Source organism: Nylanderia fulva, unplaced genomic scaffold (assembly GCF_048542155.1).
Source record: "Nylanderia fulva isolate GAGA-0341 unplaced genomic scaffold, ASM4854215v1 Scaffold412, whole genome shotgun sequence".
NCBI classification, from domain to species: Eukaryota; Metazoa; Arthropoda; class Insecta; order Hymenoptera; family Formicidae; genus Nylanderia; species Nylanderia fulva.
In genome coordinates this window covers 1-22809 of record NW_028190491.1, presented here as the reverse complement: position 1 = coordinate 22809, position 22809 = coordinate 1, and the positions used below count along the sequence as shown (strand labels likewise).

General features: G+C 26.6%; 1 long non-coding RNA gene and 1 pseudogene across 1 annotated transcript; one reads left to right on the top strand and one right to left on the bottom strand.

Moving 5' to 3' along the window:
- Positions 1-1771: 1771 nt before the first annotated feature.
- Positions 1772-7199, bottom strand: LOC114930501 (uncharacterized; annotated as a pseudogene).
- Positions 7200-14614: 7415 nt separating this feature from the next.
- On the top strand, positions 14615-15538 carry LOC114930504 (uncharacterized). Its single transcript, XR_014925506.1, has 3 exons — positions 14615-14688; positions 14942-15096; positions 15287-15538. It is a non-coding gene; the product is annotated as an uncharacterized LOC114930504 (long non-coding RNA).
- Positions 15539-22809: the final 7271 nt, after the last annotated feature.

Sequence of the window (22809 nt, the reverse complement as noted above, 5' to 3'; positions counted from 1 at the left end):
ATATATATATTATTAGTAAATTAAATTAAATTAACACTAACAAATTAATATAATTAAATTATACTCATTTATTAAAATTATTAAAAATATACAAATTGTTTTATATTATATGTATTATAAATAATAAAAGTTATGTTATATAATATAAAATAAATTTGTACACGCGCGCGCACACACACACGCGCGCACACACACACACGCACGCACACATATTAACACACACACACATACAAATAATTATATATATAAATATAGCAATTAATCTTTTACTTGATTTATTACACGTATCAAATAATATTTTTTCCTATACTTTTTACTTTCTTGACCTGCTTCTTTTCCGTTTCTTTTCTTTTTTCCTCGCTTCTTATTTAATCGATTGCGTTGCTAAGTAAAAGGTAAACGTCTATCCATATGTCTCTGCTTTATATATTAAAGTCTCATTTTAAAATAAATGTAATAAAATGAGAGAGGAAGAAACAAATATATAACTAAATAAATATACTTGCATTGTTTTACTACACAATGCGCATGCCTAACACATTACTTATTTTTCACATTTATTCGTAAAAAGAACATACTTAAACGAATCTAATAAGAACATATTGGAAAATAAAAGTTCACGTGAAAATTTTGACGTGTCAACAATTCGTACTAAGAAGATAAAGATTTATGATAAACAAACTAACAAGACTCATACGTATTATTTTATTGCGGCTTATGATGGTAAAAAATTATTATATATACATTGCACAAAATATGCATATATTTTTTCTTCTCATAATTTTTCACGTGAACTGTTTCATGTGAAATTATTATAGTGAAAAGTGAATAGTGAAAAAGTTCATGTGAAAGATTCATGATCGATCCCCAGATGTAGACTTCATAGATCTTGGAATAATGTGACAGACTTCAGTAACTTCCAATCGAAGAGATTCCAATTGACTTTTTTTGTGCTAAGTCAGTTTGGCGAATGATTTGTTGAATCATAAGTCCTCGATCATCCATTTCACGAATCCTCATCGCAATTTGTAGTTTAACTTGTATTCTGAGGGATACGCGCGGATAAAAGGAGAAATTTCTTTTTTCGAAATCGATGACGATTACTCTCAATTAATTAATCTTATTGTCATTGTGTCAATTAAAATTATAAAATTACTTGCTTTTTTTTAAACGCTTTCCTCAGATGTTTTATATATATATATATATTATATCAAGGTTCCAGCTAATTTTATTCGACATTGGATATCCGTGTACTATATACATAATATGACGTACAAAATGTTTTTCGAATATCATAAAAAATAAATGCTAAAGAAATTATATGGATATACGAAAATGTATGTACATATAAACAGTGGATGTAATAAACATATTCACTGTATACATATATTTTTGTATATCAATATAATTTTTTAGCATTTATTTTTTATTATAATTTTCGAAAAAACATTTTAAATGTCATATTATGTATGTATAGTACAGATATCCAATGAAGTTATTTCTAATACATACATATATAATATATTCTATACAATTAAAAACCGTTGTTTCAACCGTTGTTGTGTTTTGAAGTTTTAAAATAAAAAGAACTCAATTTTAAAATAAAAACAAAAAGCAATTTTGATAAATGTGCACTAAATAAAAAAAAACAAAAATGATAAATGCAAATAATATATATAGTAGCAGAACAATCAAATTAATAGTATTTAAAACCTTAAAATTTTACTTTTAATTTGTAATAAATGTAAAACAAATAATTATATATATATAACGGCAAGTTATACATATAATTATCTTAATCTTGAATAAGGTCTTTCTCAGAAACGGAGCCTGTTTCACAAACGGAGCCTGTTTCACAAGCAGAGCCTGTTTCACAAACGGAATCTGTTTGACACACAGTGTTTTCCGTTTTCTTTTTTGATTGAAACTTGTTACTGCGTTCTTTACTTCTAACTAGCCAATTTTTTATTACTTCTATGATATCCGATTCTGTTGCAGATTTTGTCTTGGAGTTCAGTCGAACAACACCTAAAATCATTTAGTAAATATAAAAGTTACGCACGCATATGAGCATTACATAACGTAACTGTGCAACATAACCGGTGTGAACAGATCTGCGAACTTTAATGCGTAACATCATCATATAATACATATATATTACAGATATTAAATAAAAAAATTGTGAATAAAAAAATGAAAGCGACAAAGTAATGTAACAAAATTAAATTCAAATTCAAATTTTTCTATTTAAATATTATTTGATTACGCAACACAATTATGTTACGATGAAGCTTGATTCAAGCGTATATGTATATGCTTAAAATGGTTTTGATGTAGAGTATATAAAATAATATATTATACCAATGATCACTTGGACGAACTTTAGCGATTTAAAAGCTTTTTTTTGCCGAGCTCCCTCCCAGGAATATAGCATTCCAACTTCATTTGAAATTGCTCTCGACATAATGGCTTTGATTACATGGGGAAGATCTGTGCCTCCAATTAAACGCAGTTGATGACTCTAAAATATAAAATTCACAAAATAAAAAAGTTCTTTATTAGAAAATAATTTTCATCATGTAAAATATAATCTAAATAATATATAATAATATAATTAAGTACACACCAGTGCATGTATGTTATCAGCTGAACTCGATAGCCATTCTTCCATCGACATTAATTCCTGCTCTGTAACGACTGGAAACGATTGAATTAAAGTCATAACAGCCGTATTAGTGTCATCATTTAGTTCTGGCTCATCAGCATATCGGGCTTTTTTACAAGTATATTCACGTTATCCATAAGATCATTTAATTTAAGATTAATCAGATGAACTTCTTTAAGAAGTTGTTTTCTGAATTCTAAAAATTCTGAAAGTTAAGTTATATTGGATATTAAAATATTATACAAAAAGGAATATTTAAAAAATACAAAACATATAAAGAATAAAAATAATTATTTACCAGCATTTACGTGAACGCTATCTGTAGTTCGCTTGAAGTTATCTTAAAATAACAAGAAAATATTATCAATTTAATTAATAATGCTTATTTAACAGAATTGTTGTATAACAACAAACTTGTTATATTAAGGCCGATAATACGTTGGTGAATTCAATGCAGAGCAGAAAAAATTTCAACATATGTATTCCTATGATAGTATGCTACAGCGGACTACGCTGGGCCTGTCGTAGCTTATCTACCACTAGCTTTTCGGACCGCGCGAAGCGCGGTCCTCAAAGCCTTTCTATAAAATAAGAAAAATAAGAAAAAATAAAATTTGACATATAAAAATGAATTTATAATGATTTATTTCATTGATTTTTTTCCATAATAATTTTTAATATCTATTTCTAATGTACATATTATATGTAATTTTTATGTATATATTTATCTATTATTAAAAATATATCTCTATATGTATCAAATATCTAATATTAATTTGAGCGTGTCTTAAAGAAAGAGAGAGAAAGAGAGAGAGCGTGTGTCTTAAAAAAAGAGGGAGGAAGAGAGAGAACGTGTGTCTTAAAGAAAGAGAGAGAAGAGAGAGAGAGAGAGAGAGAACGTGTGTCTTAAAAAAAGAGAGAGAGAGGGGGGAGAGAGACAGAGAGAGAGTGAGAGAAAGAGAGAGAAAGAGAGAGGGAGGGAGGGGAAGAGAGAGAGAAAGAAAGAGAGAGAAAGGGAGGGGGAGAGAGAGAGAAGAGGAAAAGAAAGAGGGGAAAGAGAAAGAGGGGGGAGGGGGAGAAGGGAAGAGAGAGAGAGAAAGAGAGCGTGTGTCTTAGAGAGAGAGAGGGGGGGAGAGAGAGAGAGAGAGAGAGAGAGAGAGAGAGAGAACGTGTGCGTGTGTGTGTCTTTTTTAAAGAAAAAGATAAGATATATTTCAGATATATTTTATATATTTTTTAAAATAATCTAAGTAGCGAAGCACTTTTTGCCGAAAATAATTTATTTCAGACGAATAGGTATAACAGTAACTGTCTGCTGCTTTGACAAAGATGATACAGATTTACATATTGATATAATTTATAATAGTATTTCCGCGTCCACGGCCACGTCTGCGTCCACGGCCACGTCCGCGTTCACGGCCACGTCCTGCTCTTGCCCATCGAGCTTTAGTTTTTGCTGTAAAAAGAATATACATAGATTTTTGATATTATAAGGGAATTAATCCATAAATGTAAAAGTAGGTCACGGTTATATATAGATAAATGAATAGAAAAAAATATTTATAAATATGGATCCTTACGTTGAAATTTATCTTCTTCCATTTCTTTTGCAGGCTGTGGATTGTTAGTAACCACCTCAGGTTGTATATTTTCAACAACCACCTCAGGTTGTGGATTATTATTAACAGTCACTTCAGGTTGTAGTGGCTGTTTGGCCAAAGCAGCGGTCAGTTGCCGTTGCAACTCCCGTAGTACCTTTGTGTTCAATATATCATTTTCGGCATTAAAATCTTTGCTACCGTTATTCTAAAAATAGATAAATTAATAGATTAATCATTTTCTCTCTCTCTCTCTTTCTCTTTAACACACACAAACACACATGTCTTTTTCTCTCTCTTTCTCTTTTACTATCCCTCCCCCCTCTCTCTCTCCCCCTCTCCCCCTTCCTCACTCTCTCTCTCTTTCTTTAAGACACACGCTCTCTCTCTCTCTCTTTAAGACACACACGCTCTCTCTCTCTTTAAGACACGCTCTCTCTCTCTTTCTCTCTTTAAAACACACGCTCTTTCTCTCTCTCTCTCTCTCTCTCTTTCTCTCTCTCTCTCTCTCTCTCTCTCTAAGAAACGCGCTCTCTCTCTTTCTCTCTCTCTTTAAGACACACGCTCTCTCTCTCTTTCTCTCTCTTTCTCTCTCTCCCTCTTTCTTTCTTTAAGACACACGCTCTCTCTCTCTCTCTTTCTTTAAGACACACGCTCTCTCTCTCTCTCTCTCTCTCTCTCTCTAAAATTAAAATCTACTTACATTATGCTGATTTGAACTGCATGCATTTTCGCTGCTCTCTTTAGACATGTTGGTTAAGCCGTATTATGTGTCACATTGATTTAAAAAAAGTTGAAGGAAATGTATATATAAAATAAGAATATTGAATTTAAATGTTACTATGGTCAAGGCATATAAATTAAAGGTTTATTTACACGAATTGCACACATAATCACAAACACGTACACAAATTTTTTTTAAATTACTTCTTGGTGTGACCAAGTCAATAAATGCGTATGCACATGGGTGCATGGGTGGATAAATAGGATGATAAAAATTTGTTAAAATCATAGTAGCCATCCCCGACAAAGTTTGAGTACAAATTTCGAAAAAATCTGTGAATAAATGTGTGATAGCGTGGGTGGAGGTGTAACACTTGAAAAAATCACATCGTCACCATCTCCACAAAATTTGCAACATTTTGGTACCAATTTAAAAAAAATCGGTTCATAAATATGCGATTGCGTAAGTGGGTGTGTGGGTGGAGGCGTAAACTTAAAAAAATAAAACAGCAGTTTTCTCAGAAAAATTTGCAACATTTTGGTACTAATTTCGTGAAAATTGGTCCATAAATGCGCATGCGTGTGGGTGCGTGGGTGGGGGTGTAACACTTGAAAAAACCGCATCGTCGCATCTCCAAACAATTTGCAACATTTTGATACCATGTGTTCAGAAATATTGCAAAAAAAGAAACATACCCTCCTCTGAGGAAAAAAAAAATTAAAAAATTAAAAAAAAAACCCACAGCAGCCACCCCCGAAAAATTTGCAACATTTTGGTACCAGTTTCACGAAAATCGGTCCACAAATGCGGAAGTAGTTCGCGTACATACATACAGACAGACGGTGCTTATATATAAAGATAGGAATATATGTATATGTTGACAACTTTTCCGCTTCGCATTGAATGTACCCATGTGCTACCGGCTTTAAAGTGGAATAAATTAATATAGAATTTATTTATTAACATTATTATTTAGATTAATTTATATTAATACTATTATTTAAGTAATACTATTATTTATTATTGAAAAAATCAATATTGTTTTAAAATATTAATTTTTTAAATGTATATTATAATTGTTATCTAAATATATTTATATTTATATATTTTGGTTTTAGATAACAATTATAATATACATTTAAAAAATTAATATTTTAAAACAATATTGATTTTTTCAATAATAAATAATAGTATTAATTAAATAATAGTATTAATATAAATTAATCTAAATAATAGTGTTAATAAATAAATTCTATATTAATTTATTCCACTTTAAAGCCGGTAGCAGTATTTAAATATATAAATTGCTAAGCCGTATTTTCTTCAGTATATTGATCTGATTAATAATGTAATAATAAATATTTTACATAAAGGTTCAAGTTTTAAAAATACTTACGATTAGTAATATTTTGACTTTCCATTGGAGAGCGATCATTATTTGTTAAATATAAGGAAAATTAGTTTTTGAAAATAAAATGAATTCTTACTAGAAAAGTATTTATTTTATACCGTGTCTCTTGCCAGAAAGTGGTAATGTAGGGTATGTGTTGCTATCTTCATCAGATATCGATTCATAAGATTTATCAGTATCTGAGTAATCCTTATGTCCTTTACTTTTGCCTTGTCCCCGCTTATGTATTTTATTATTCTTTTTCGTTAAAATCTCCGTATGTGATGAAAGATCATCTGTACGTTGGGCTTTAATTGCCTTTCTTTTAGCAAGTTTTAAATCACCTAAATAAACATTACTTATTATATATCCAATAACAAAGAATATAACTACCATATTGTTGTACATTATAGAATTGCATATTAAATAAATGTGTGGTACAAAATAACAATGTAATTATTATAAGTTTATGATAATTACAAATAAAAGAAGATATTCCATGATTAATAACAGTGTGTGTGTGTGTATATAATTCTTTATACATATATTATAATAATAAATTAATAATTTTTTTTATAAAAATGTTATACAATTTTATATAATATAAACAATAACATATTTACCATATGTGCCTAAAATAATTGCTCCGTATTTCATCCAGTTTGAATCAGGACTATATTCATTTTTTATAGCTGCTTTAATAGCTGTAGTATCATAATTTTGTGGTGGCCAATAGCATGCAGATTCTTTTAACAAAAACCATTTTTTCGGTATTGCCTCAACAGTGTCATCCTCTTTGAATCGAACGACAAGTCAAGTCATCTATATACACATATTAATCAATTCTTAAAAATTCCTAAAACTCAAATTCAATTATTAAAAACTTCTCTAGTAGACAATGAAATAAACAAATAGAGATATGTCATTTGAGAAAAACTATGATTTAACAAATAGATCAAGATCACTTAAAGAATAAAATAAATATCATAACTGACTCTTCTTTGAAATCTTTTTCGTTACTTTTATTCTCAACATGCTAATTTTTTATTTTAAAATTTTTATGGGCTACAGATATTCAGATTTAATTACTTGATAACCTGATAGTAATCAATTTCGGATCTCAATCTAAACTGAACTTTTATCTATCAACGAATAAATATATCTCAACAAATAAAATTCAGTGAAAAAAAATTAGTTATAAAATTTACACAATTTAACAAGAGGGTTTTTTAAAATATAATTATTGAAAGACTAGAGAAAAGGAATATTTTTTTAAACAAATAAATACATATGTAATAAAAAAATTAATAAAAAATAAAAAATTCAATGCAAAACCGATCAATTAATTATTATATTATAATAAATCTGAATTAAGTATATTTTGAGACTTTATACTAATTAAATAAGAAAAATAACTTATAAAATTAACTTTTCGTTAGCTTGTATGTTATTTTTCTTTTCTAGCTAGTATAAAGTTTCCAAATATTTAAATTAAAAATTATCAAATATTTTATGTTTAACTAACTATTGAAAAATGTGATCGATTATTATTTATTATAAAATTATTTTAGACAATTATAAATGCAGTAGAGGATATGCAATATATTGATCATTATATGGTAAAACTAGTAATTTTCTTTTGATCTTGTCAAATCTCCACATTTGAAATATAGTATTATATTTTATAATAACTTTAATATCAAATAATAAAGAAAAACATGGTTTTGAATAAAAATTATTGTGAGGAATATACTTGATACCTATTAAAAATATTTCATTTTGATATGATGCAAAATTTAGTATTTCAACGATAGTTGAATCGGTCAATTCGACAAATCGATCAGCTACTTTTAAAATATTTAAGCAATAATTAATCGTTTTAAGTTTCCTGTACTGCGGAGAAGTGCAATTATTTATTAATGGACCATTAAAATGTTCTTGCAATAATGTTATGGAATTATCATTTACAAATTGTATTGGTTGCAAAAAATTATTATCCTTACTAACTCTACACACAACTTGTTGTAGCTGCTGCGAATGTCTACGGATATACTTTTTCAACTTTTGCATATATGATTTTCAAATGCAAAAGCACTGAATTCATCAAGTGAACCAAATAAACGTACACAATCACTTAAATGCAATAGACTATGTATGTTGTGTGAAATAAAATCGGGTCCATAAATTTTAATTGAATTCTTAATAAAATATTTTATTAGGTCTTCGGCATATGAAATATAATTTTCAAATTTTGTGTACTGATTACTTATCAATATTGAGCTAGCTAAACTTAGCATAAGAAAATTATTATACTCTTTTAATGGTATTACTTTCTTCAAAACTATTGGGCCTGTATATAATAGAAAAAGTCTAAATTCGGTCGCCTTAAATCTTTTACATTCGTTTATTGGCCGAGTTTTTCTTGCAAATTCACAAGGAATATATTTTTTTTAAACCTGAAGATTATTGTTAATTTTATTAATATTTAAAGCACGTAATTTATGAGGAGGCTTGCCAAATATCCATCCATAACGCTTACAACATAACAACCTTTTTGTTGCACCCAATAGAAGATTATGCATATAATCTAAAGGTACATTATCAATCATATTAAAATTGGGAATTTGAAGCCAAAGTGTTTCTCCTGTGTGGTGTTCGATTTGAAGGGTATTTCTAAATGAATGATCTGTTCTTTTTTTTAAATTTTCAGTTTCAACGAAGCATAAAACGTTATTAACCATATCCCCTTCCTGATCACACTTCGTACATGAGAAATAACCTGAATGACTTTTAATAGATAAAATGTGAGATTTGGCCGGGGTATCACAAATTAACATTGAAATTTTGAATTTACATAAAACAGATTGTATCATTATTCCATTTGATAATTTTATACATTCTTCTACAAAATCCTTTAAAAATTCATTGGCTTTAGGTTTTTCATTTCCATAATGTAAAGCTATTATAAATACTTGATTTTTTAGATTTTTAATTGATTTAACTGTACCCAAAATTGGCCAAAAGGAACTTGATGTGCTTTTTGTTAAAGGCAGCCCGTCAATATTAATTGCAAGAAAAAATTCTGTATTTTGATCGACAGTTATATTATGTTTCAAAGATAAAAAATTTAGTGACTTGCGTATACCAAAATAATGATATGAATTATTTAAAGAATTAGATTTGCGGGGTGTTTTCAAAATAGTACGTGGATCAGCTGGCAAGATATTAATTAATGATGGTTCTTCGCGTAGTATATCTAATAACTGTTTAAATGCAGTTAAACTAACATTTCTGTCAATAGACCATTTTCCTAATTTTGTGGAAAGAGATTCCTTAGGCTTAGCAAATAATGGAGGTGAAATATTAGTATCATTACGTTGCTGTAAATCATTAAGAAAAGAATAATCATTCTGTTCCAAATTATTGCTTTGATTATTTAATAAAATGTTATCATCATTTAAAAAATCATTATCATTATTATCATTATTATCATTATTATCATTAAAATCATTATTATCAATAACAATTTCATTATCAACACTATTATATATTTTTTTACAATTCTGATTATAATATTCATCTAAGAATATTTCATTGTTTGCTAATTGATCCGTTTCACTAATTGTTGCTAATGACAGATAAAGTTTTTCATTAACTTTCCGACATAATTTTTCTCTTTGACTTTTTTTATTAGGCATTTTGAATTATATTCAGAGAGACACAAGAAAATTAAATAGATAAAAAGTGCAATAAAGATTTATAGATCCGAATGATTGAATCGAAGTTGAACGTAATATCCAAAAATATAAAATAATTTATAAAGAACCTTTATACTTTATAAGATAGCTGAAACAAACAATATTAGAAAGAAAATTAAAACTTTATATATAGCAAATTGTTTGAATATGTTTAAACTTATACTATTTATAAACTATAAATAACCAATATATATAGATTTTATTCATCACTTACATGTAATGCAAATGTATATTATAGAACTATATATTTTATATTAACAAATTTGCCCATACAGCTTGCATATTGAAAAGACGTTCAGAAGATATCTTCGGAATATCTTCTAAACGTCTTTTGAATATGCATGTTGTATGAGTAAATTTATTTATATAAAATGCATAATTCTATTGCTTTTAAAAAGTTGTACTAACTTCTCAATTTTTGTACAAATATATATTATTTTCAATTTTGTTTAGGTCCAATTTTTAAGTTATTTTATTTCTTAAATTTATTATTTCTAATTTAGTACCCTAAAGATATCCCGAAGATATCTTCTGAATGTCTTTTGAATAAGCATGCTGAGTGGACATATACTAAATTGAAATTTATTAAATAAAATAACTTCAAAATTGAACCTAAACAAAATTGAAAATAATATTATATTTATATAAAAATTGAAAAGTTAGTATAGCTTTTTAAAAGCAATAGATTTATGCATTTTATATTAACCAAATTTATTCATGCAGCATACATATTTAAAAGACATTCAGAAGATATCCCGAAGATATCTTCTGGATGTCTTTTGAATGAGCGTGCTGTATATATAAGTACTATAAATTAAAATTTAAAAAATAAAATAACTGAAAAATTGGACCGAAACAGGATTGAAAATAATATTATATTTATATAAAAATTGAAAAAATTAAATTTATAAAAAAATTGAAAAGTTAGTACAGCTTTTTAAAAGCAATAGATTTATGCATTTTATATTAACCAATTTACTCATACAGCATACATATTCAAAAGACGTTCAGAAAATATTCCGAAGATATTTTCTGCATGTCTTTCGGATGTGTTGTGCTGCTAGATTATATTAATTAAATTATTGGACTAGCATGTTATATTAGTTTAAGAAATAAACATATGAAGAAAAAGTTTATTGTAACTATGCTTAATTATAAATAAAATAGTAAATAAAATAATATAAGACATATATACGAGACTTACCGCTTTAATATTAATAAAACTATATGTACTGCCTGCTGCTACTCCACGAAATGTTGTTTTCACACAACGCACAATCACTTTAGACAAATTAAAACGTCGCAAGTCGATTTCTAGATTTTTCAAAGCGTGGTGTACTGCATGAAAGATGAACAAGAAATGAGACAGTAATGATGAGAGCCAAGAAGAGCAGTGAAGACAAATGAAAAATGTCTAGCCGCAGTGTCGCACAACTCACGCAGTGCAATCAACTTATCTACCATTAGTGGAGTATGCATTGTAATTGATTTATAATTTTTAAGATGCCAAAATTAAAAGAATATTATTAGCGTTATTAGCGCATAGTTCGCTCCAATACTATACTCAACGTATATTACTTTTTAATATTTGCAAAATATTTAATATTTGCAATATATATATATATATATATATATTGGCAACAAGCGCAGAAGCTATTAATTCTATATTTTTTGCAAATATTAAAAAGTAATATACGTTCAGTATAGTATTGGAGCGAACTATGCGCTAATAACGCTAATAATATTCTTTTAATTTTGGCATCTTAAAAATTATAAATCAATTACGATGCATATACTCCACTATAATGGTAGATAAGTATATATATATATATATATATATATATATATATATATATATATATACACATATATCAGCACAAAATATAAATGTTTTCAAAAATATTTCTAAATATTTCTATAAAATATTGCATAAAAGCATTTTAAAATGGTTTTAGGAATATTTTAAAATAATTAAAAAATTTTTTGTGATAACATTTTAAAAAACTTTTAAAAATATTTTTAAAAATGTTCTTTTTATCGTTCAGATAATATTTTCTTAAATATTTGATACATATTTTTGAATATTAGTTTAAAATGTATATTCAAAATATATTTCTGAAAATATTTTTAAACATCAAAAAGCGGACATAAAAACATTTTAAAAATATTTTCAAGAATTATTTTATCTTTTAAAAAATATTTTAAAAAGATTTAAAAAATTTTGTGTATATATGATAAATTTTGTCAAATATATTAAATGCGTATGTATATTAGATGTACAATAGATATTCAATATTCGTATATCCGTTTTTGTATATCCTATGTATAAACGTTTTTGGAGTTCCTAAGAATATCCATTGTGTATGTACATAAGATGTACTATAAATATTTAATATTTGTATATCCGTTTTTGTATATCTTATATGCGTATGTATATTAGATGTTTTTGGAGTTCCTAAAAATATCCATTACGTATGTACATAAGATGTGCTATAGATATTCAATATTCGTATAAACGTTTTTATATATCTTATGTGTACACGTTTTTAGAGTTTTTAAGAATATCCATTGCGTATGTATATAAGATGTACTATAGATATTCAATATTCGTATATCCGTTTTTGTATATCTTATGTGTACACGTTTTTGGAGTTTCTAAGAATATCCATTGCGTATGTATATAAGATGTACTATAGATATTCAATATTCGTATATCCGTTTTTGTATATCTTATGTGTAAATGTTTTTGGAGTGCCTAAGAACATCCATTGCGTATACATATACATAAGATGTACTTTAGATATTTAATATTCGTATATCCATTTTCGTATATCCTATGTATATGCGTTTTTGGATCTTCTACGTATATCCATATGTATGAACATAAGATATATTACGAATGTTCACTATTTGTATATCCGATTTCATATATTCTATGTATATACGTTTCTGGAAGTTTTGCACCTGTAAAATGCGTATGTATATTGCATGTATTATGGATATCCAATATGGGTATATCCTTTTTTTGTACATTCTACATATATAAGTTTTTGAAGCTTCTATATCCATATTTGTATGTACATAAGATGTGCTACAGACATCTCATTCACGAATATACACTTTTGGATATCCTATGTATATATACGAGATTCGAAAGATGTACTTTGAATCTTACCGATGTCCTATGTACATTCAAGGCGACTTATGTGCTGACTGGAATGCTTTTATTTAAAAAAAAATTATGACATTCATTTTTTCATGAAAACATTTTTTTACAAATTTTTCTGTTACATAATAGCCTTGAAACAAATTAATTTGTACAATATAAATTTTTTAATTATCAGAAACGTCTCAAATATCATGCGCACTATTATAATATATATATATATATATATATATATATATATTATAATAGTGCGCATGATATTTGAGACGTTTCTGATAATTAAAAAATTTATATTGTACAAATTAATTTGTTTCAAGGCTATTACGTAACAGAAAAATTTGTAAAAAAATGTTTTCATGAAAAAATGAATGTCATAATTTTTTTTTAAATAAAAGCATCATCCCAGTCAGCACATAAGTCGCCTTGAATGTACATAGGACATCCGTAAGATTCAAAGTACATCTTTCGAATCTCGTATATATACAGCATACATAATACTGTTACATACAGCACAGATACACAAAATATTATATACCTATTTATTATGCACATAAATGTATATAACGATTAGATAGACAAAAAAAAGAAATAGAAGAAAAAAGAAATAAATAGAAAGAGAGCGAACGAGTGAGCCTTTTTATAAACGTCGACAAGCAATATATTATTATGTATGTATACATGTATGTGTGTATGTATATATACATATATATATTGCTTTATGATATATATTTATAATGTAAAGAGGCTAGAGAACTCATACTCACTATCTTTCTCTTTTTTTTTCTTCAGCTTTCTGTATCTGTTAATTTATTCATTATATCCATGTATGTGTATAACAAATAGATGTATATATAATTAATGTTTATATGTACTGTTTATAATGTTATATATATATATATATATATATATATATTTCTTTTTCTTTTTGTCTATCTAATCGTTATATACATTTATGTGCATAATAAATAGGTATGTAATATTTTGTGTATTTGTGCTGTATGTAACAGCCCAGATAGCACGAATGTCAGAAAGACCTCAATTAGAAATCTTATCAAAGATTGCTTTCCGAGCTCTCAATATGATTTCTAATAGATTTAAATTTGTAGAAGTCTGTTATAAGATTTCTTTAAGATATCTTGTTTGAGAAATTAATTTTACGAGATCAGTAAGAAATCTTTTTCCAGCTAATTTTATGGATTTCTTATTGAAGACAACAGAACGTTATCTTGTATATGATGTATTTTAGATTTGTTCGCGCGCTTGCGCATTATATTAATATGTATAGTGTGTTCCAGTGTATAGTGTATACTCAATGCTTTCACGTGTTCTTTATATGCAGCTACAATTAACGTATCGTTGTCGTGTTGTCGATTGATTTATGATTCAGGTAAGTTTATGATGTAAATATTAATTAAACAATAAATGCTACAAAAAATACAAGATGTAAAATATTAAAGTAATGAATATAAAACCAATTTTTTGATAATATAATCGATTCCAAAATTAACATAACCAAAAATGTTTAACATATGATCAAATTGCATTTATTATAAATTAATTTTATAATATCAACAAAGAATATGAGATACAAAATATTCATAATAATATATATAATGTATTTATACACATATAAATTATAGGACTGGATATTTTATCAAGAAGAAGAGAGACTAGTCCATAAACTGTCTCAATAAAACTGATTCATTACTGTACGTGGAAACAGAAACTTTTATTGAAAAGATAAAACTTATCGAGACGTTATCGTGTCTGCAGATAAACATATATACATATACAGGTGAGAATAATTTAATAATTATATTTATTTATTTTTTATAGATTTATATGAATTTTTCTGTAGTAAATTTTTAAGTAAAAATTATTGAAATGCAGCAGTAATAAAACACAAACTAATATAATAACAATAAGTGTTATATAATATCCATGTTATAATTTGCCACTCAATTAGTAATATAAAACTGTTTCAGAGATTATGATCAATTCCGGGCGTAATTGTACAATCTTTGACGTACAAGAAACAATTCAAAAATGGCTACAACATGCAAGTGATCGAGTTCGTTATATAGAAAAAAAACACGCTCAAATATAATTTTAAAATTTTGGCATAAAAATTATATTATTTTTTCTATTTCATAATATTTTATTTTAATATTATTATTTTTTTCATAATAGTTTATTTTTCTTCTTCACATTTTTATTTCTATTAAAGTTTTATTATATTTACGATCTTAATTTAATATATATTAATCTATAAATATATATTAAAAATGTTTATTTTATTATAGATTAATATTTTTTTTATTTAATCAAATAATTTAAAGTTCAATAATCATTTTTTAATTATTATAGTTAATTAAAAATCATAAAAAGCATATTAGCATTTTATATTATAAAAATATATTATATTATATTTTATATATTAATATAAATATAATGTTTAAAAAAGTTTATATTTGTATTTAAGTATTCAAAATACACACACACACACACACATATATATATGTATGTATGTTTATGTATATATAGTAACCCCTAAATGGGCATAATATTATCGTATATTTTTGTTTGTGAAGATTTCTCATATAAATAAGAATTTTCCTTTAAGCTTCAATATTTACTCTCAACATATTTAAAATCCCTGGTAAAATATTTAGCAAATAAACTCTCGGAAGAGAAATATATGTGAATGAAGGATGAATATAATATGAAAGAAAATTAATTGTCTCTTGTCTTTCATCAAAAAACTCCCTTTGGGGATCTTGCTAAATATTTTACCAAAGGCATATTTTTTGTGTCTCGAATGTTTTAGAATAAGTTTTATTGGCTTCATCAACATAAACTTCTAAAAAGATCTAATTTAATATATCTTTTTGATTTCTATTACGAGATATCTCAAAAAAGTAATCTTTTTGATTTCTATTACAAGATATCTCAAAAAAGTAATCTTTTTGATTTCTATTACAAGATATCTCAAAAAAGTAATCTTTTTGATTTCTTTTATAAGATATCTCAAAAAAGTAATCTTTTCGGTGACTTCAGAAGAAATCTTTTTTTTCTCTAAATACGACGCATAAGAGCTCTTTCTGATCTCATTATGTTGGCTTTCGAAACCAATTTTTGGATGTCCAAATCTTGAAGAAGAAAACTTTAAGAATTCTTTCTGATATCAATTGGCTATCTGGGATGCTCCCTTTCTACTCAATCTGCGACCAGATAGGGGCAAACGTTTATTTTTGTTTGCACCCATTATACACTATATATTTAATAAATATAAAAATATCACTTTTAAAATATCACAGTATGTCTATCTATCACAATATTCGACACGTTATCACACGTTATAACGGTCGAGTCGCGCACTGCGTGTAAGCACGTATAGTACGTACCGCGTGACAAGTGAACCATCCCGCGCACATATATGCCATTGCGCGCACACGATTTTGTTTACAAATATGTATATATAGGGTGTCTACATGCTACATTTTTAGCATGTACCCAATTTTTGTTATATTTCGCAAAATTATAATTACACAATTATTTAATATAATTATATATAAAAAATTTTTTCCCGGGTTGTATGTGTCGTAAGAAAATATATGTATAATTGATCGTTTGCATTGAATGTCACTATTTTCTGAAAAGTAAAAAAAGAGAGCTCTCTCTCTCTCTCTCTCTCTCTCTTTCTTGATCCTTTATGCTTATTGTTAGTATTCTATCAATTAGTAATCAATGCAATCAATCATATCGTTTTACGGCAACAGCCAGTTACTCGTTCACTCACTCATTCATTCTTTTAAAATATGTCCATTTTTATACATAATTATGTAAATTTATATATAAAAAATAAGGGTGCATATATAATCATGTCAAATTTGTATATAAAACATATATATTTATATATATAAAGAAATACTTATTTTTTACACTTGTATATATATATATATATATATATATATAAATTTATATAATTATATATAACAAGCACTTTTACTTAATTATGTATAGACATATTTCATAATATAATTCTGCGATTATACGTATACTTTTATATATTTCTATATAATGTTATATTATATCAAGAGACACGGTAGTGTCTCGCGACCAGTTAAGGGCGTAGCGGAGACACCGTGTATCTTAACGCGAGTCGGACATTTGAGTCTTTATAATATTTCGAATCCTCAATAATGGCTGAAGCAATCGAGTTTATACTAGACTTAATCGATAGATTGAGTTCGAATTATATAATAAAAGTGTCTTTATTTCTGCTCTACGTGATTTGTAAGCAGAGATATATAAATGCAAAGTCGAAATATGAAAAATTTCTATTAAGAAACGTCCCCGTCATCATTATCATCATTATCATCATTATCATCATCGACCACGCATACATAGTAGTATCGTGCTACACGTATTCACACGTATACAACACATGCGCACACATATATCACACGTACACAACACATGCAAAATGCATGTAGTGGTAATTTTGTCCATCTCGCACGTTTTACAACAGATGACGATAGTGGCGCTCCGCCATATCGGCAGCGTGCGGGGTTATGTTGGCTAACTCTCTCTCTCTCTCTCTCTTTCTCTCTCTCTCTCTTTCTCTCTCTCTCTCTCTCTCTCTCTCTCTCTCTTTCTCACACACACACGCACACACACACACACTCTCTCATTCTCACTCACTCACTCACTGTTCGTCTTGTGTACTTATTTAGTACATTCATGATCGGCAGCGTGCGGAGTTATGTTGGCTAACTCTCTCTCTCTCTCTCTCTCTCTCTCTCTCTCTCTCTCTCTCTTTTCTCACACACACACGCACACACACACACACTCTCTCATTCTCACTCACTCACTCACTGTTCGTCTTGTGTACTTATTTAGTACATTCATGATTAAACATCTATATGCATTAATGTGAAATTTACTTACAATTAGTTTACTTGAAATATTCAATCTCTAAAGTGTTTATCTTATAAGATAGACAAAAAAATCTGAGTAAATAATAAGAAAAAAAAACAAGGATTATTATTGTCATAATTTTTTATCAATTAAGTACTCTCAACTATCCAATAATTAAATAAATACGTACAAATGTGCGCGCGTGTACACACATACACATATTGATATTAAAGAGATTGAAGGAGAGGAAGGAAAGATAAAAATTTAAATATTCACATATATTTTCAAATATTATATATGAATTTATAGTTTACATATCTAATTAATAATGAATTTCTAATTATATTAAACATATCAAAATAAAGACATACATGTATTTATCAAATGAATAAAATTATTGAATACAGACTTAAAAAATTTATTAAACATAGACTTAAAAAATTAATTAATTAAACATATTCCAAATTTAGAAAAAATAAAGTTTATTTATATATGCAACAGCTTTTTAAACTAAATTTTTAAATTCTATTTTATATTAGACAATTATCTCAATCAACATCTACGTCCACATTAGCTGCACTGCAGACTACCTCTACAGCCACATTATCTGCTCCGCGGATATAGCGTTATGCCAATACGATACATTACATGTACTTACTTACTTGCCTTTACTGTACCAACTCTTGTTCTTTCCACGTAATCATGTTTTTACAGTTATCGTTTGCTGTATATCTTCCAGCAAACTTTATTTCGTGTGAAGTGTATTTAATTAATTAAATCTCTGCGAAAGATTGAGAAGATGAAGTAATAATTCAAACTATGAAGACATGGTTACATGGAAAAGACAAGAGTTGATACAATAATAAAGACATACATGTATTTGTATCCTGCTGGCATAAGGTTATAGAAGTTGATTGAGATTGAAAAATAATAATGAAAATAATAAAAAAAATAAAGACACATGTATTTGTATCGTGCTGGCATAAAGTTATAAAAGTTGATTGAGATTGAAAAATAATAATAAAAATAATTAAAAAAAGGAAATATTCAATCATCATTTAAAAGCATATTTGAAATCTGTAGAATAAACAGTTTTTGCAAAAAATGTGGAGCATTTAAACTCTAGTAAGTCTAAAAATAAATGTAAACATCAATTAATAATAACTGATGTTATATATATATTATATATATAAACCAAGAATTTGTTGCAATATTCACTATAAAAGATTGTAAGGGTAAGATGGCTAAAAGTGAATAATTTAAAAGATAGTTAACATAATTTTACATAAACTGAAATATTTCATAAAATAAAATATTTGTAATATTTCGAAGTTTATGTAAGATTATGTAAAAATTATACCTTTACAACTTTTTATAGTAAATATTGCGAGGAATCGATTTATATGAGAAAAATTAAGGTAATTCTATTTTGAAAATATAAGTGACCTTTAAATAACCTTGAAAATCGCCGTTTAGGAAAATGTTTGTGTCAACTTTTTCTTTTTCGAAATCCTGCAACTTTTGTCTAAATTTAATAGAAAATGTATAAAGAATGCTCGACATTAGTACACACACACACACACACACACACACATATGGGTAAATTTATATAAATAGGGTGCTTTAGGAGGAATGATCAGGATTCTAGGATATGATTGTACACATCATTTTAAGCAAAGAAGTTTAGATAAACATGTTTAATAATTGTTCTATTCCGGTCATAAAAATATACAAAAATGAATGATATAATCTCTAAAAACTCACCTTTAAAAAAAGGTAAAAAAAGGCGACCAGTTAAGGGCACGCCATTAACAAAAATTATCCATTGCAAACCCATGTAGAATCCTATCCTATTGCAAACCCATGTAGAATCCTATGAAAAATTAATCATTGCAAACCCATGTAGAATCCTAGGCAAAATTAACCATTGCAAACCCATGTAGAATCGTACCCATTGCAAACCTATGTAGAATCCTATGAAAAATTAACCATTGCAAACTCATGTAGAATCCTATGAAAAATTAACCATTGCAAACCCATGTAGAATTGTATTAAAAATTATCCATTGCAAACTTATGTAGAATCCTACATTGCAAACCCATGTACAATAGAATTGTATGAAAAATTATCGATTATAAACCCATGTACAATCGTAACAAAAGTAATAAAATAAAAAAAAAATTGCGCCAAGTGAAAGTAGAAACTTGTACCAGTGGAAAATTAAAGTTGCAGACATATATAGAGTCGTATAATGAATCAGTAAAAATTTAAATTTGCAAACGTAGAATCGTACCATAAAAAAACTTATCTTTTAAAAAAAAAGATAAACAAGATGCCAAGTCCATGCGCCATGTGAAAAAGAAATAAAAAAATTTTAGTTAAAAAAACTGGGTTTGCAATAATTAATTTTTCATAGGATTCTACATGGGTTTGCAATAAGATAGGATTCTACATGGGTTTGCAATGGATAATTTTTGTTAATGGCGTGCCCTTAACTGGTCGCCTTTTTTTACCTTTTTTTAATTATATTATATACACAAATTTTTGTCCCGGGGTATTTTAAACTTTTATTTTCTTTTTCTTTCCCCATTCTTGTCTGTCTTTACATGCATGTTATTATGTTGTATGTGTATCATGTATAATTTGGATTTGTATGTATGTTGAGAAGATTGGAATAGATAAAATTTTATTACTTCATGTTTTAATATTATAAATGCAGCTTTTTGTAAATATCCGAAATAAATAATTTTTCTACAAATATTTTAAATTTATCAAAATATTTTTTACTGCACAATTAGACTAATATATTTTGCATTATTCTATCTTTATTAATTTTTTTCATAATAAAATGGATTTTATTGAACAAATAATAAATAGTAAGAGAATATATAAAACATCTAAAAGAATATATTCGTATAAACTAAAATATTTGTGAAATCTAAATTTTGTTTAAATTAATTTTCATAAAAATTGTATTTTAAAAATTTAATTTAAAAAAGCTGCATTTATAAAATAATTTATTCTAATCTTCTCAACAAACATACAAATGCAAATTATATATTATGCACATACAACACAATAATAAATATGCATGTAAAGACAGACAAGAATGAGGAAAGAAAAGGAAAATATGAGTAAAAGTAAAATCTCCCGGAGAAAAATTTTTTATATATAACAATATAAAATTATATAGAAATATATAAAAGTATACATAGAATCGCAAAATTATATATGAAATATGTCCATACATAATTAGATAAAAGTGCTTTTTATATATAATTGTATAAATTTATATATATATATATATATATATATATATATATATGTATATATATACAAAATAATTAACAATAAATTATTAAATTACTAAACTTATTATATAAATTATTTTAATTATACTACATATATGTATATATGTATATACATATAATATACTAATTATATACTATTAAAATTATATATATAAATGATTAAACTATTAAAATATTAAACTATAAAATTATTAAACTTTACACTATTTATAATTTTTGCTTTTTGTTACTTAATTTATATATTTTCTTATTATATTATAATTATTTATCTCAATATATCTTTTTTAATATTCCGTAATTTTATATGTTCGAGTTTGAACTAAACATGCAATAACTTTTTGGAAATTTATAATTGATTTGTTTACAAACAACATTTGTTAATTTATCAAATATATTAAATTCTTGATTTAAAAAATTACCATGTAAAATGTGGAGTATAAATAAGAAGATAAAGTGATAACATTTCCTTTGCTTGCAGAAGAAAGAAGAGTATTTGTACTGTGAATTTCGAGCAGATTTTCTTCTAACATATTTGTACTTATATACGCACTTCTCTGCTAATTACAAATCTATTATCAAATTAGAAAGAATTATTATCAGAAATGAAAATACGAACGTTAATAAAATATAAGTTTAGTAAACTGCGTCACTTGTCTGTAAGTAAAAAATGTTCCTTTGTTCTAGAATTTCTCATTTTTTATCCAAATGTGTCGAATAATAATAAAATTAAATTATACATTTTTTTATTTGTTATTACTTTAATAAGTGAGTTATTACTTAAGTATAATAGTAAATAAAAAATTTAATATAAATACATATATTTCTATAATATAATTTATATATATAAATTATATTTTGCAAATATAGTAATGATTATAAAGCAATGAGATTATAAAGTAAATGAGAATAACTCATCCTACATTTTCGTGTACACATGCAAATGTAGAATGAACTACTCTCGTTTACTAGGCTTCCAAATTGATATCTAAACATTCACTTATATTCTTTTATCCAATGTGAAATCCGGTCTGGTCTAATTTTAGGTAAAAAGCAATCCGTATATATATTTTCACAATTATATTTTCATAGTAAAACGCTTGTAACATATGCTACACCGCCAGACAAGACCGCGCGAAAGCGCTCGCGGAAAACCGTCCGTAAAGTCGTGCACTCATTCATGCCTTCGCCGCTACGCGGCGTCTTTTCTCGCAGTTAGAATTCCGCTGAGTGAGGATGTAAGGCCACGCGCTGCACTGCCAAAACATATTTGTGAATAT